General features: G+C 34.2%; 1 pseudogene across 1 annotated transcript; it reads right to left on the bottom strand.

Moving 5' to 3' along the window:
• Window positions 1-6,608: 6,608 nt before the first annotated feature.
• LOC143571685 (protein kinase STUNTED-like) lies at window positions 6,609-13,310 on the bottom strand (annotated as a pseudogene). The gene is made up of 10 exons (XR_013142138.1): window positions 13,047-13,310; window positions 12,037-12,131; window positions 11,711-11,963; window positions 9,942-10,580; window positions 8,898-9,146; window positions 8,655-8,815; window positions 7,837-7,916; window positions 7,595-7,742; window positions 7,354-7,503; window positions 6,609-7,052 (listed from the first exon to the last, which is right to left on the bottom strand). The product of XR_013142138.1 is annotated as a protein kinase STUNTED-like (transcript).
• Between the last annotated feature and the right edge of the window lie 593 nt (window positions 13,311-13,903).

Raw genomic sequence — 13,903 nt, 5'->3', positions numbered from 1 at the left:
TAGGGGCTGTGAGACTCACCTGTGGTTCTTGTTAAGGGATTAATCGAGATTCGGGTTTTCTTGGTGTTGGCCTCGGAATTGAAGGTCTAGAATACGATTAAATAACAAGAAGTATATATATTAAGATCAAGAATTAGGAGAATATAAGGGTTGGAAAGTAGATCTCAAGGTTATAATCTCGGCTTACCTAGTAACAGGAACGGAATTGAAAATCAAACGGATGCTTGGGCGATGATTAGTGCGTGCAACTTTAAGAGAGAAGTTTGAAGTGTGTTTTGGGTGATAATTTAGGTTACATATTTATAGGCAAACTCAAGGGAACACAATCCCTTGCTTTAGGGGATTGTAATCTTTTCATATCTAGGTGTAATGATGACAAAGTATGAAAATTATTATTATTTATTTAAAAGTGGAGTAGTGGATAAAAGATTTTGATTTGATTTGGACAGGACATGCAGGTCTGTGGTTGGTGGGAGTAGGGTGGCTGACAGTTGACTTTTCATGTTACAGTGTGCTTTTTCAGGTACTTTTGTCAGTGTACAGTAAAAAGTGGAAAATCTCTGAAACACGCTACTGTTTCCTTTTGGGCGGGAGTAATCTCCTTACATCTGGAGAATAGACTAAGTGTTCTGCGCGTATCACTTTGTGCGCATAGCTTTCTGCGTGAAGGACATTTCTTTGCTGCGGGTAGGTGCGTAACCTTCTCGCAGTTAGGGACATTGAGTTTCATTTGTAGATTCTCCAGGTGGTCTTGGTATTTCAACATAGTGATCAGTCATGTTGAAGTCAATTCCATCTTGGAGCTTCAGACAAACTAGCTCTCAATGTTCCCGCCATGCGGGGAGGTTAGTTCCCTTCCGCACGCGCATAAACGATTTAGGATGCACCCGCCTTAGCATCATGCGGGATGGTCAACCCATTAGACAACATAACGTTAAGGTACATGAAAACATAAAGCCAAAACATTCGCGCATGGCGCATATAACATATGCCCACGCTGGTTCTTAACATGGCGCGCTCGCGCAGGGCGCACATAATATGCCCGCGCTGACTAACATGGCGCGCTTCGCGCAGGGCGCACATAACAAATGCACGCGCTGATTAACATGGCGCGCTTAATATTTACAATCACCTAATTATTAGGTTGATTACTTAGTTTATAGGATTGGGAAATTACTGGGTGTCACAGTTCCCAAGTTTTAGTTAAGGGAGGAAAGGAAGTAGATGGAAAGATTGAGATGGTTGTGCTCTCAAGTTTCATTTAAGAAGAGAAAGGAAAAGATTGAAGAATATGTGTGTTTCCAAGTTTCATTATAGGAAAGAAAAAACGGGATAGAAAAAGAAAAGGAAGATAAATATAGTGTAAAATAAAGGTGATTGAATTCTTTCTAATTTGAAAAGAATTGAAAGGAAAGAAAGTGTGGGGAGAAAGAAAAGAGGAGGGAAAAGAAAGAGAAAAGAAAGGAAAGGAAAACCCTTCATTTCCTTTCCTTTCTCTCGTCAATGAGACTCCGGAGAGGGAAAAGTATTAATTTTTTGTAAATTTGTGGAAACTTTGTTTGCCTCTATATATTTTTTAATATTTGTTGAATTGGTTGGGAGTGATGAGAGAGAAAACTGTAATGATAAATGTATAAAAAATATTGTTATTTAGTATAACTATAACGAGGGAGAAGGAGACGGGAATGCTCTAAAAATAGCAAATAGCATGTGAACGTCTGGATGTTAAGGAAACATCGCCTCCTCCAATGGTACAGCGTACCCTTCTTTCTAGTTGAAAGTTAAGTCCCTCGGCAAAAGAAAAAATTGTATAGAATTAAGTACGGGTTTGTGTGAGCCTTCCAAACAAATCCAACTATAAGTCATTTTTGTAACAGTATAGCCTATATTGTATAGGTAAAGTGAGACGAAGCATCACAATATACTATTGTATAGGCTATACACTAAGTTCTAATGGAGAAGATATATATACATAATATACTATTGTAATCAAAAACTTAATAATGCAATGAATGAAACTTCAAATGTTGGTGCTCAACTGTAATGAATTATTATTAAAAACGACGTTTCGTAATTTCTTATATTTAAAATGACTCAAATTAGAAAATTGGGCGTGTCATTGTAAAGGGTTAGACATACTATATAATTGGATGACACAATTAGTAATCAATAATGTATCACTCTTTAAACACGTCATTTAAAAAAAATGTGATAGCAAAACGTTGTTATCTTTGATCATATCACGGCGTTATTTTAGAGTTATATTAGACAATGTTTGTGTAAATAAGCATTTTGTTTTGTACTACACATAGTATTTTACCAAACCTAATCAAGCATACACAACCCGAACAAATTTGGTATCGAAACCGATATTCATATGAGGCTTTTGAATTCGATACGAGTCGTTCTAATAATTTCCATTTTCGATAGCGAAGCTGTATTGTAACTCAGCCTTACTTTGTAACTCACAACTTTATTTTTAAAAAAATTTATTTGCTAGATATGATATTAATGTAAACAATATTTTTTTACATATATATAAAAGGGTTTAAATAAGAATAATGAGTTTCTTATGAATGGTAAGAACCAATAAATTTTTTACATATGGTATTATAACATATGTATATATATATATGTATATATAGGCAAAGTATAGAATGAAAACCTATTTGTGTTGTGAAAAAACCGTGAAAACCCTATGTAACATCGTTTTTTTTTTTTTTTGCACACGTAATATATGCTGTAACATTTAATACAAAACATCGAAAACATAAAAAAAAATGTTTTGCTATTTTTTTTTACATTTTTTTACTAATTTTTATATATGTTTTCAAGAGAGAGAAAGTGTAAGTTTTCTTTTATATTTTTTATTAACTTTAATTGTAGACCACATAATTTAATCTTTAATTAAAAACATACTGATAAGAATGAGTTTTTAGAGTTTTCACAACTCAAGTGGGTTTTTATTCTAACCTAACCCCATATATATATATATATATATCAACATTGGACGTCGTTTACTACATAATAATGTTTTTAATGACTTACCATAGTTTGAATCCTTAAGCATGGGTACTAGGGGTGCAAACGAGTCGAGCCGAACCCGAGCTTAACTAGGCTCGAGCTCGGCTCGTTTATCTTACACAGAGCTCGAGCTCGAGCTCGGCTCGATTCGAGCTTTATTTTCAAAGCTCGAGCTCGGCTCGTGAGTAGATTTTCAAACTCAAGCTCGGCTCGGGCTCGGCTCGTTTACTATACATCAACTATTTTTTATATAATTATAATTATTTTTATATATTTTTTTTCTATTATAACATTATGTATAAAATAATATATACTATTTAGTTATTTTTATTTATTTTTTCATAACATTATATATATTAATTAATAATTATTAAATATATATATATATATATTAATTAATAATTATTAAATATATATATATATATATTAAAAAATTATAAAAATCACAGGCTCGTTTAGGCTCGCGAGCCGGCTCGAGCTCGATAAGTGAAGCTCGGGCTCGGGCTCGTTTATTAAATGAGCTTATTTTTAGGCTTGGGCTCGATTAAGCACGACTCGATCGAGCTTTTTAACAAGCCGATTTTGAGTAGCTTGGCTCATTTGCACCCGTAATTAGAGGTGCACAAATCGGGTTCAAATGGAAAACCCGAACCGGTTCCAAACCGGTTTTTTCACACCGGGTTGTAAAATGGCACCGGTTCCAATCAAGAACCGGTTCGGTTCCTGACCCGAACTGATGCCCAGATATGCGAACTTTTAAGAACCGGGTAGGGTATGAACCGGAACCGGTTTTTACGTAAAAACTGGTTCCACCGGTTTTTTTTGAAATTTAAATATTAGAGCCGTTAGGAACCGGTTCCAACGGCTATATAGCCGTTTTTGACTGTTGGAACCGGTTTTTTAACTATAAATAGGTTATTTTCTTACTATAAATAGCAAGGTTTGTTTGTTTACTTGTTAAACCACTTCCAAAACTATAAAACACACTCCAAACCACAATTAACCTTAAACCGACAACAAATGGCAACCAATGATGACGTTGTTATGGTGATCGAAACAACAAGATGCTCCGATGTTTGGATTCATTACGATTTGTGTCTCATGACCGAACACATGAGTTGGCACGTTGCAAATATTGCTCGAAGTTTCTTAAAGCAGGGTCCAACTCGACATTACGAAAACATACGAATAAGTATTGTCGAGAGAAAAGAAGATTGGAAGCTAAAAAAACGGAAGTGGGAGAGTCGTCCGGCTCTACAACCCAAAAATAAGTATTCCCGGATTAAAACGACGGACTTTGTTTTTTATGTTTTAGTTGTTATGTTTAGTATCGTTTATGTTTTAATAATGTTTGTAATAGTTAGTTATTAAATATAGGAAACAAGTTATATATAGGTTTGTAATAGTTAGTTTTTAATGGAAACAAGTTATATATAGGTTTGGGCATCAAAAACCGGTTCCAACGGCTATATTACCGTTGGAACCGGTTCCAACGGATCTATTGTCCCAAAAACCGGTTCCAACGGCTATATTACCGTTGGAACCGGTTCCAACGGCTATATCTAAAAAACCGGTTCCAACGGCTATATTACCGTTGGAACCGGTTCCAACGGCTAGTTTGACTTTTGTTTGACCCTTAAAAAAACCCGTCGAAACCGGTTTTTCCGGGTACGAACCGAACCGGTTCCAATTAAGAACCGGGTTGGAACTGGTACTGACATACAAATAGGAGAACCGGGTACGATTTTCGGGTACAAAAATACCCAAACCGGGTATTGTTCCAACCGGGTTGGAACTGGAACCGGTTCCGGTTCGGTTCCACCAGTTAGGTTCCGGAACCGGTTTTTTTGTGCACGTCTACCCGTAATGGGTACTAGTTTATAAATGAAACCCATAAAACTTCAGTTATCGTGATTTTGCATAATATTGGACGTTCTAATACTTCATATTGGACCAACTAGCATTTGCCCAAAAGTAGCCAAAACCAGCCCATATGCCATGTGCATGTGCTATTTTTCCTAACATTTTAAGATTTATTTTAAATTACAGAAAAATTAGATTTTATTAACTTGGTTACTATTGCATTAGTAAACCCTTTTATTAATTGCATGTCTTTTAGGTTGGCTGATAATAATTCTATCTTAAAAAATTGATGGCACTGATATCACCCTTCACACGATTTGTTTGTTTTCATTTGACCTTGTTGAAAAAAAAAATAACCTCGATAAGGTTTTTTCGATTTCAAACTAATGTTTTTGAGTTTTTAATCGAAAAGGTGATACGAGTCGATTTATGTAAACTTATCTTGAAACCATGCTTCAAATTGAAAAAATTAGCGTGACTAGTTTTTGATTTAATAAAGTATTTTTTGATTCTCATGCTTTTAGCGGTATGTTTGGCAATTCATCTTAGCTAATTTAATAATACAATACATTTTTTATAAAGATAAAAATATAAAAAAATACGGACACGCCACATCGATAATAAGATAAAATTAATTGCTTCCAATGACCTTTGGCTAAACGATAGAGCTTATCAATTTCAAAACAGTTTCTTTTAACCACAATACCTACATTTCTAACACGTTTAATAACCAGTCTATGTCAATGACTCAAAGTTGTACCAAAATTAAACATCACCATACAACAACTTGTTTCAAATTGAATTAAAATATAGTTTTAACTCTAAATCGTTTATAAATTACCCATTTAAACTTCTACAGCTTGATTAGAACCTGCCAATCCATTTTAACCTTCTTACATACTTTTTCATGTGTCTAAGATTAGATTTTGCATCTTTACATAAGTTGAAAATATGAACTATTGATTTCAACCACCGAATATCTTATAAAAATTTAAAAGGTCCATGTCACAAAATTATTTAAAGTTACAAAAACAAAATCTAACACGTACAAACTTCCTCTGTTTATTCCTGTAGGCTGTGGCAGTGTGCCACCTCCATAGGACGTAGCAACCCAATATTACACGCAACATTTTTCTAGATTTTACCATAAAAGAAATTAATTAATAATAATAACATTAATTAAATAGTTGCGTTATTTCAAAACATTTTACATTGAAAACTGAATTGTACGTATGCATTGATTATTCAATGAGATAATGGAGTAGACGGTTATGCAATCTTCTTATATATCACTTAAAAGTAAAGTTACAATGATTTCGTAATTCTAACATATTCTTAGTTATGAAATGAACATCCCTTGGTAAGTTAAAAAGAAGCAATTCCTGCTAGGCTCGAGATTCCAAGCATTCAATTTTTTGATGGTTTGCGGGATTCGATCGCAAACCAAACAAAACAAAATCAGCTCAACCCGTTGGCAATTGGCAAACCGGTAAACAAAACAGATTGGTTTGTCGTTTCTCAAAACCAATTTGAACCGGACCATAAACTATGAGTCTATGACCATATCAACTTGAAATCCAATTAGATATATATCAATTTATCAAGTACAAAAGTTACGAAACACAACAGAATTAGATTTTATTACCTAAAAATCCATGTTTGATCACCCAAAACAGAAATAATAATAATAATAAAAAAAAAAAAAACTCACTGTGGTCATCAGTTTCTAACTTTTTAACTGACAAGGGAGGAGGAGGTCTAAGTCTTTTTAACACACCCACCAAACAACCTCTCATCCAACCCACATCCAATGGCTCTCAACACTCTCATCTCAAAACACTATATTCATATATTATTCTTATTCATTATTACTTATTCACATGTTAATCAAAGCTCGATGATCGGCTCCATCGGCCTCGAAGGTAATCCTCTATCGAGATGCTTTCCTCAACACTACTCATGGAAAGTGACGAGTCTTCGATATCAAGCAACGCCAGGTTCAAATGTGACCTTAGATTCGACTGTGAAAACCCGTCATCTTCCAACCCGTCCGTTTCTTCGGGAATGTTGGTTATTTGTAGTCTTGCGTCTGACCCGACTGTTGTATCGAGTTCTTGTCGGGCCCATTTTGTCACCTCCACGTCACCTTGAAGTAGTTTTAGAATCTGCACGTGAATGAATGCGATTAATCTCGAGTTGATAAAGTTAAAAAACATCAATCTTAACTTGGGCACCCGTTTAACCCGTTTATCTGAACGTGTAAAATGGATTAACCCATTGTATCTAAATGTGTCAAAACTGATTGACGAGTAGTCATCAAGTTGTAAATACGCAAAACGGGCTGGTGGGTCATAAACTTGTAATAAACGGGTTAAATGGATCGTAAACGGGTTGGCGGGTCAACCTGTGCAATTATCAAGTCAACCCGCTTGACCCACCTGTTATGAGCAGAACAAGAAAACTCACAGTGGTGATTTGGGGCCGAGCCCGCGGTACACGTCTGATACAAAGCATAGCAGCAAGAGCCATCCGCTCCATTTGGTCAACATCATAGTCAGCGCCCAAAATCGGGTCCAACAATCGTGCAAATTTCGCACTGTTCAGAATCGGCTTTGCCTACACAAAACCAATTTCTCTTTTATTACTTCTAACGCAAGCGACCGAAAAAAGAAACCTATTTGAAATTATTATTATTATTAATACATACCCATATAACCAAACTCTCTTCACCCTTTGGATATTTATTGCTTATCGGTTTCCTTCCAGTAAGAAGCTCAAGAAGCACAACACCGAATGCATAAACATCTATTTTCTCGGTAACTTTTCCGTGCATTAGATACTCAGGAGCTAAATAACTGCATTGAATAAATGGAGGAATATTATTTTGGTTATTTTAGTTTTTATAAAAAGTTTTAACGCGAAAATTGGAAGTTAAATGAAGATGCAAACCCGAATGTGCCAGCAACATCGGCAGAGGTTATATGCAGCCCGGTTGGTGTAGCCCACTTTGCAAGACCGAAATCAGAGAGCTGGAAGTAAACAAAACAACATGACTAACTTAAAAATAGTATATATATTAAGGGTGTGAGTTTTTGACACGACACGAATCTAACATGAAATTAATGAGTTTGGGTTTAATCAAATACGTTTGGATCGATTTTGAGTTGAACCAGAAAACATGTTTAGCTAAACACGTCATTCGAAAACTAAAAGTAACAAGACTAACTTATGTCAAATTCGAAAACTAAACCGTCAGGTTTTGTAGTTTAATCATAATTGTTTCATATACATTTATATTTTTGTTTGTAAATTTATAATTTATAGGTAATATATGCCAAAAATATAAAAAATAATTTTTCAGGTAAAACGACCGAAAAAACCAAAGCGAATTATAAATATAATTCGGTTTTCATTTCCACAAATCTTGCATAATCGAATAATAACCGGGTGTGTTGGATAACCGAATAAATCAGTTGAATTCGGTTCAGTTAGACACATTTCTATTTCGGATTGGTTTGGTTTTCGATTAGGGCAGAAAAACTTCAAAACTGAATAAACCAGTATCCGAACGATGAACACCCCTATCGTGTACATGTCAACCCGTGAATAAGTGAGTCATGTTCAAGTCCACGTGTCTGTCATGATTTCAGCCTCTCACGTTCATGTCATGTGCAGGTTCGGCCCACACACGACCAATTTCACATAACTTTCTAAACATAAATCCAAGCACCCAATTAACCTATAGCAAAAATATCAAGATAAATCACCTGTGGCTCAAAATCTTCAGATAATAATATGTTTGAAGATTTAACATCCCTGTGGATCACGGGTTTATCACATTTACTATGCAAATAAGCGAGTGCTTCAGCGACACCCATAGCAACTTTATACCGTTCACTCCATCCAAATTTGGCATCTTTTTTATTCCCTGGTTTGATAAAAGTAATATCAAGAATTATTTACACAAAAATGAAAAATTAACATGTGAATAACATGATAAACGAGCATACCATGCAAATTATCTTCAAGGCTTCCTCTTGAAAGAAGATCATAAACTAAAAGGAGCTTGTTGTCTTCAAAACAAAAGCCGAAAAGGGATATAATATTTTCATGATGTAAAGTGGTAATAATCTCAATTTCTAACACGAATTCTTTCAGTGCGTCTTCAGAAGTTTTCAGAATTTTAACAGCAAGTTCACGTCCGTCAGAAAGACAGCCTTGGTACACCTCACTGTTGCCTCCTTTACCGATAACTTTTTCTGAAATTCAATTAAATAATCGTATAAGGAAACCATGTATTTCATATATGATGGACATTTTGCAATAAACCATGAAAAGAAAAGTTTAATATCACAAAAAACCAGTACATGGTAAACTGTATTGGTAATCAGATAATTTGCTATTTTTGCAAGAAAAGAAAAGTTTAATATCATAAAAAACCAATATACAAAGAAAAGTTTAATATCATAAAAAACCAATATACTTTCTTATTTTCACGAAAAAGTTACCCAACTTAATCTTGTTACATAAAAGTCCCTCAACATGTAAAAAATACGCAAAAAAAGTCAAGTAAACTAATTTTAGCTATTAAAATCCTTAAGTTTGTCTAAAATGCATGTACCTGTGAGTTTTTTCTTAATTGATCAAAATTTAATAAAGTGACCTTCAACAATTTTGCAAAAAAGTTAAAAACATCTTAGTTTTTAATCAATATAAAAGTTAACAAGTTATAATTCGTAAAAAAAATAATAATAATAATAATTCAAAGATATGTGCATTTTAGACGTATTTAGGACCTTTAGTATACAACAACTGGTTTCATGAATTTTTCATGATTTTATACAAGTCGAGTGACTTTTTTTTGTAAAAATAAGAAAGTATAGCGGTTTTTTTATAGTATTAAACCAAAAAAAACAAACTTGTGTTGATATTTTACAGAATTTTCATACTTTGTTGCTATAATTAGATAATGAAGCATAATATCTTATTATATATGCAAAAAGTCCTATACTATTAACTATAAATTGAATATAAACACAATGAAAAGAACAAACCAGGATTGAAGTTCATAGTAGCTTCCGCGAGTTTTCGAAACTTAAACAACCGACAACTACTCAAGTACTTCTCATGAAATCCCTCCAACTCTTTTGGTAAACCAAGCGAATCATTATTAACCGAACAGCACGAATCCGATTGATACTCGTCATCATTAACAACCATAGCTCCATTTTCACCATCTAAACATCCATCTTTCTTCTCATCACTCGAATCTGAGTTTGTAATCATTAACTGGTTTCTAACCGGCAACCTTAAAGCCCATTGGACCACTGAGATCTTACGGGCCGGTGATCTATCAGATGAAAGCCTGTTTGAAGAAATAGCCCGACGAAGTAAAGGCCAACCAAGTGTCAGTTCGGATGAGCTTTTAGAAGCTTTTAGATTTTGTACAGGTACTAAAGCCATATTATTGTCATCATCAGTGTCTTCAAGAACACAAGCAGTGGTCGGAAGAACCGAATCGGGTGAGCAAATTGAACAAGTGTATTTGGGTTTTGCTGACGATGAATCTGAATTTTTGCAAGCAATTTGATTGCATTTATCTTCTTTATCTCCATTTTTCAGTAATTTAGGATTCAAACTTAATGATTTGTGGAATACACTAAATAATGTATTTTTATGATGATGTGAACCCCCTGCAAAATAAACAATTTGAGTGTTAAAAAACGTTAACCAGAAACCAGTGTTTTTCATAACCAGACCGGACAACGACCGTTCGCCTTATCGGTTCACTGGGTGTACCGGATTTAAAAACCAAATAACGTCAAAAATAATATAAAAATTATAACTATATATACGGGAAGGTTCTGTGCAGAAAAGACTCAAAGAGTGCTTTGTGCCCTGCTTGCGGTGCGCGCATATAATGTATATATGTGTGAACCCTCGGGTGGGCAAAAGTAAAATTGCACTAATTTTGACGTTATTTTACTAATTTCGTGAAATAACGTTAAAAGTGATGGAAGGTTAATCAAGCATCATGTGGTGGCGTTGATAGCCGAAAGACAAGGGTACATGCACCAATCAGCCGGCGTCCCGATGATTGAGTGCTATGCGCCTTATGTAATATGTCCAAGGCTTGATGCAAAACTACTATCGAGCCGGGGGTCTCACCGGAAGCAGCCTCTCTATCCCCATGGAGTAGAGGTAAGGCTGTCTACATCTTACCCTCCTCAGACCCTACCATAGCTTTGCTATTGGTGGGATATACTGAGTACGATGATGATGATGATGATGAATCATTAATTTTTCAAAGTTAAAAAAGTTTAAAGTACAATAAAATTGTAAAATGCAATATTATTCATCTCTTTTAACATGAATAAAAATACATAAAAAAATTCTTTTATTTATAGAAATCAGCATATAGCATATGTGTCGGTTATGTATATCATGTGTAGGTATTACATACACATAACTTGTTAGGTAAACATTTAAAAGTTCAAAAAAAAAAAAGAGAAAGAAACATATAATAAATTTTTTAATGTATATCACAGACATTTGTATGTAAAGATCAAAAGTTTTCAAAAATATAAACCATTTGATAGAAAAATTTATAGATTTAGATTCTCTCTCTCACTAAATATATATAAAAATCATGTCTTGATGTGAATTTTCAACTTTAATAAAGTATTAAGAATTAAATAAATAAAATATAAACTCTTGTGTAATAATGATTCATAAAATGATATTTTAAAGGGAAAAAAAGCATTTTTAAAAAATGTAAATCTGGTCCCAAGAAACAGTAATTGTGTGTGTTTTAACTTTTCACCTTTAGCACCGACATTTGATGGTGATGAAGCTGAGTCTCTATGAAACACCACTTTCCCATTATTAACAGCAACTACTGAACAATCCTTCGAAAGCTTTCTAGCACAGTACTTAGCTAAACAGCATGATGATCTCATCGCATGATGTGTTCTTGCAGTCCCAACTATAACCTCGTCCGCATCGTAAGATTTCACCTCTCGCGCAATAATCTTCCTTATGGAACTCCCCCGGCATATCTTCAACTTAAGATCCACCTGCAATTCCGCAAAACCATCAAATACCCAGTTCAAATTCACCCAAATTTCACTTAAATTCAATGAAAGTCACCTGCTTTAGGTTACAAAAACCGTCGTAAACTGCGAGAATCGAGTCGAAAGCTTTCACTAGAGACAACAGTGAAGATTTTCCATCTGAATTCAATACTTCATCATCATCATCATCATCATCATCATCATCGTACTCAGTATATCCCACCAATAGCAAAGCTATGGTAGGGTCTGAGGAGGGTAAGATGTAGACAGCCTTACCTCTACCCCATGGGGATAGAGAGGCTGCTTCCGGTGAGACCCCCAGCTCGATAGTAGTTTTGCATCAAGCCTTGGACATATTACATAAGGCACATAGCACTCAATCATCGGGACGCCGGCTGATTGGTGCATGTACCCTTGTCTTTCGGCTATCAACGCCACCACATGATGCCTGATTAACCTTCCATCACTTTTAACGTTATTTTCACAAAATTAGTAAAATAACGTCAAAATTAGTGCAATTTTACTTTTGCCCACCCGAGGGTTCACACATATATACATTATATGCGCGCACCGCAAGCAAGGCACCTGAATTCAATACTTCTGACACAAAAAACAAAAACCCATTTCAACATAAACTAGGGGTATGCGGTAAACCGAAAAGTCCAAACTGAAAAAACCGAACCAAAACAAAAGTGTACTAAAAACCGAAAAAACGAACCAAACCAAATTATTAAATTTTTAATTTTTAGCTTAGGTAATTTATAAGAACTTAATAAATATTTAACTCAACTATTTTATTTTATTTTATTTTTGCCAAATGTATATTAATCAATTAGTCAATAATTAACAAATTACTTATAACTAAATTCATTATTTTAATCTTAAAATTTTCAAGCTCAAATGGCAAAAACCAAAAACGAATGGTTTCAAAAATCCAATTTTTAGGCCAAAATCGACCCAAACCAAAACCGTGCATACCCCTAACATAAACCATTGAAACCAACACATTAACAATATCAGCAAATTAATAATAATAATAATAATAATAATAATAATAATAATAATTGAATTAAAGTATTAAAGTACCATTATTTGCTAAAACATGAAGAGCAATGACTCGATCACCAGGATGAGCTGCTTTGACCAAAGCCCAGGTCAACAATTCTCTGCTATCGGAATCTAATTTTAACTCCGACGACTACTGTACGACCTCCGGCGAGCTCGGATTGAGTCATGGGTACGGTCACTTTACTGTTAATTGCTTCTTCTTAAAAGTTTGGGAGTGAATTAAGTGGTGAATTTGGTGGGTTCATGTTTTAGGGTTGAGAAATTAGAGTGTGTTTGGTCTGTTGAAGAGGATCAAGAGAGGTGGCTTTAATTGAAGAACTTGTTGGTTCTACCTACTATTATTAATTTATTATTATTATTATTTTACTTTTTTATAAAAAGAATATTTGGAATTGTTTATAAGATTTGGGTGCTAAAGAAAATGAGGAAAATGTTTATATGATGATGGTGATGTTCTTCTCGCCACTTGCAAGTTGCAACTTTGTTAATAAATTAATATTAATGATATGTATAGAAAAAATAAACAAAACTTATGGATACTTGCATCGATAGCAAGATTAGGAAATTAATATTTAATTGGCAATAATGATGATATTAATAATTATTATTAATATTGTTTAAATATTAGTTTTTTTTTGAACGACAAATTTCATTAAAAAAGCTAGCAAGACGCTAGAAACCAAAACACAACCAAGAAATGATTACAATATAAAATTACACCAATTGATCCATCTAATGCTTCTAAGAGGAGAACGATTCTTGATCCATAGATAACCCAACGATTTTATATCCTTCGTTATTTTGGATATGCAAACCGGTTTGTTGGAGAAGATGAGATCATTTCTTGCCTTCCAAATACACCAACAAGCGACTAG

Source organism: Bidens hawaiensis, unplaced genomic scaffold (assembly GCF_021521415.1).
Source record: "Bidens hawaiensis isolate Kalapana, Puna unplaced genomic scaffold, B.hawaiensis_p1.1 tig00025498_1, whole genome shotgun sequence".
NCBI lineage: Eukaryota > Viridiplantae > Streptophyta > Magnoliopsida > Asterales > Asteraceae > Bidens > Bidens hawaiensis.
Note: the sequence above shows the minus strand (reverse complement) of the source record. Positions and strands in the feature narration are given on the sequence as shown.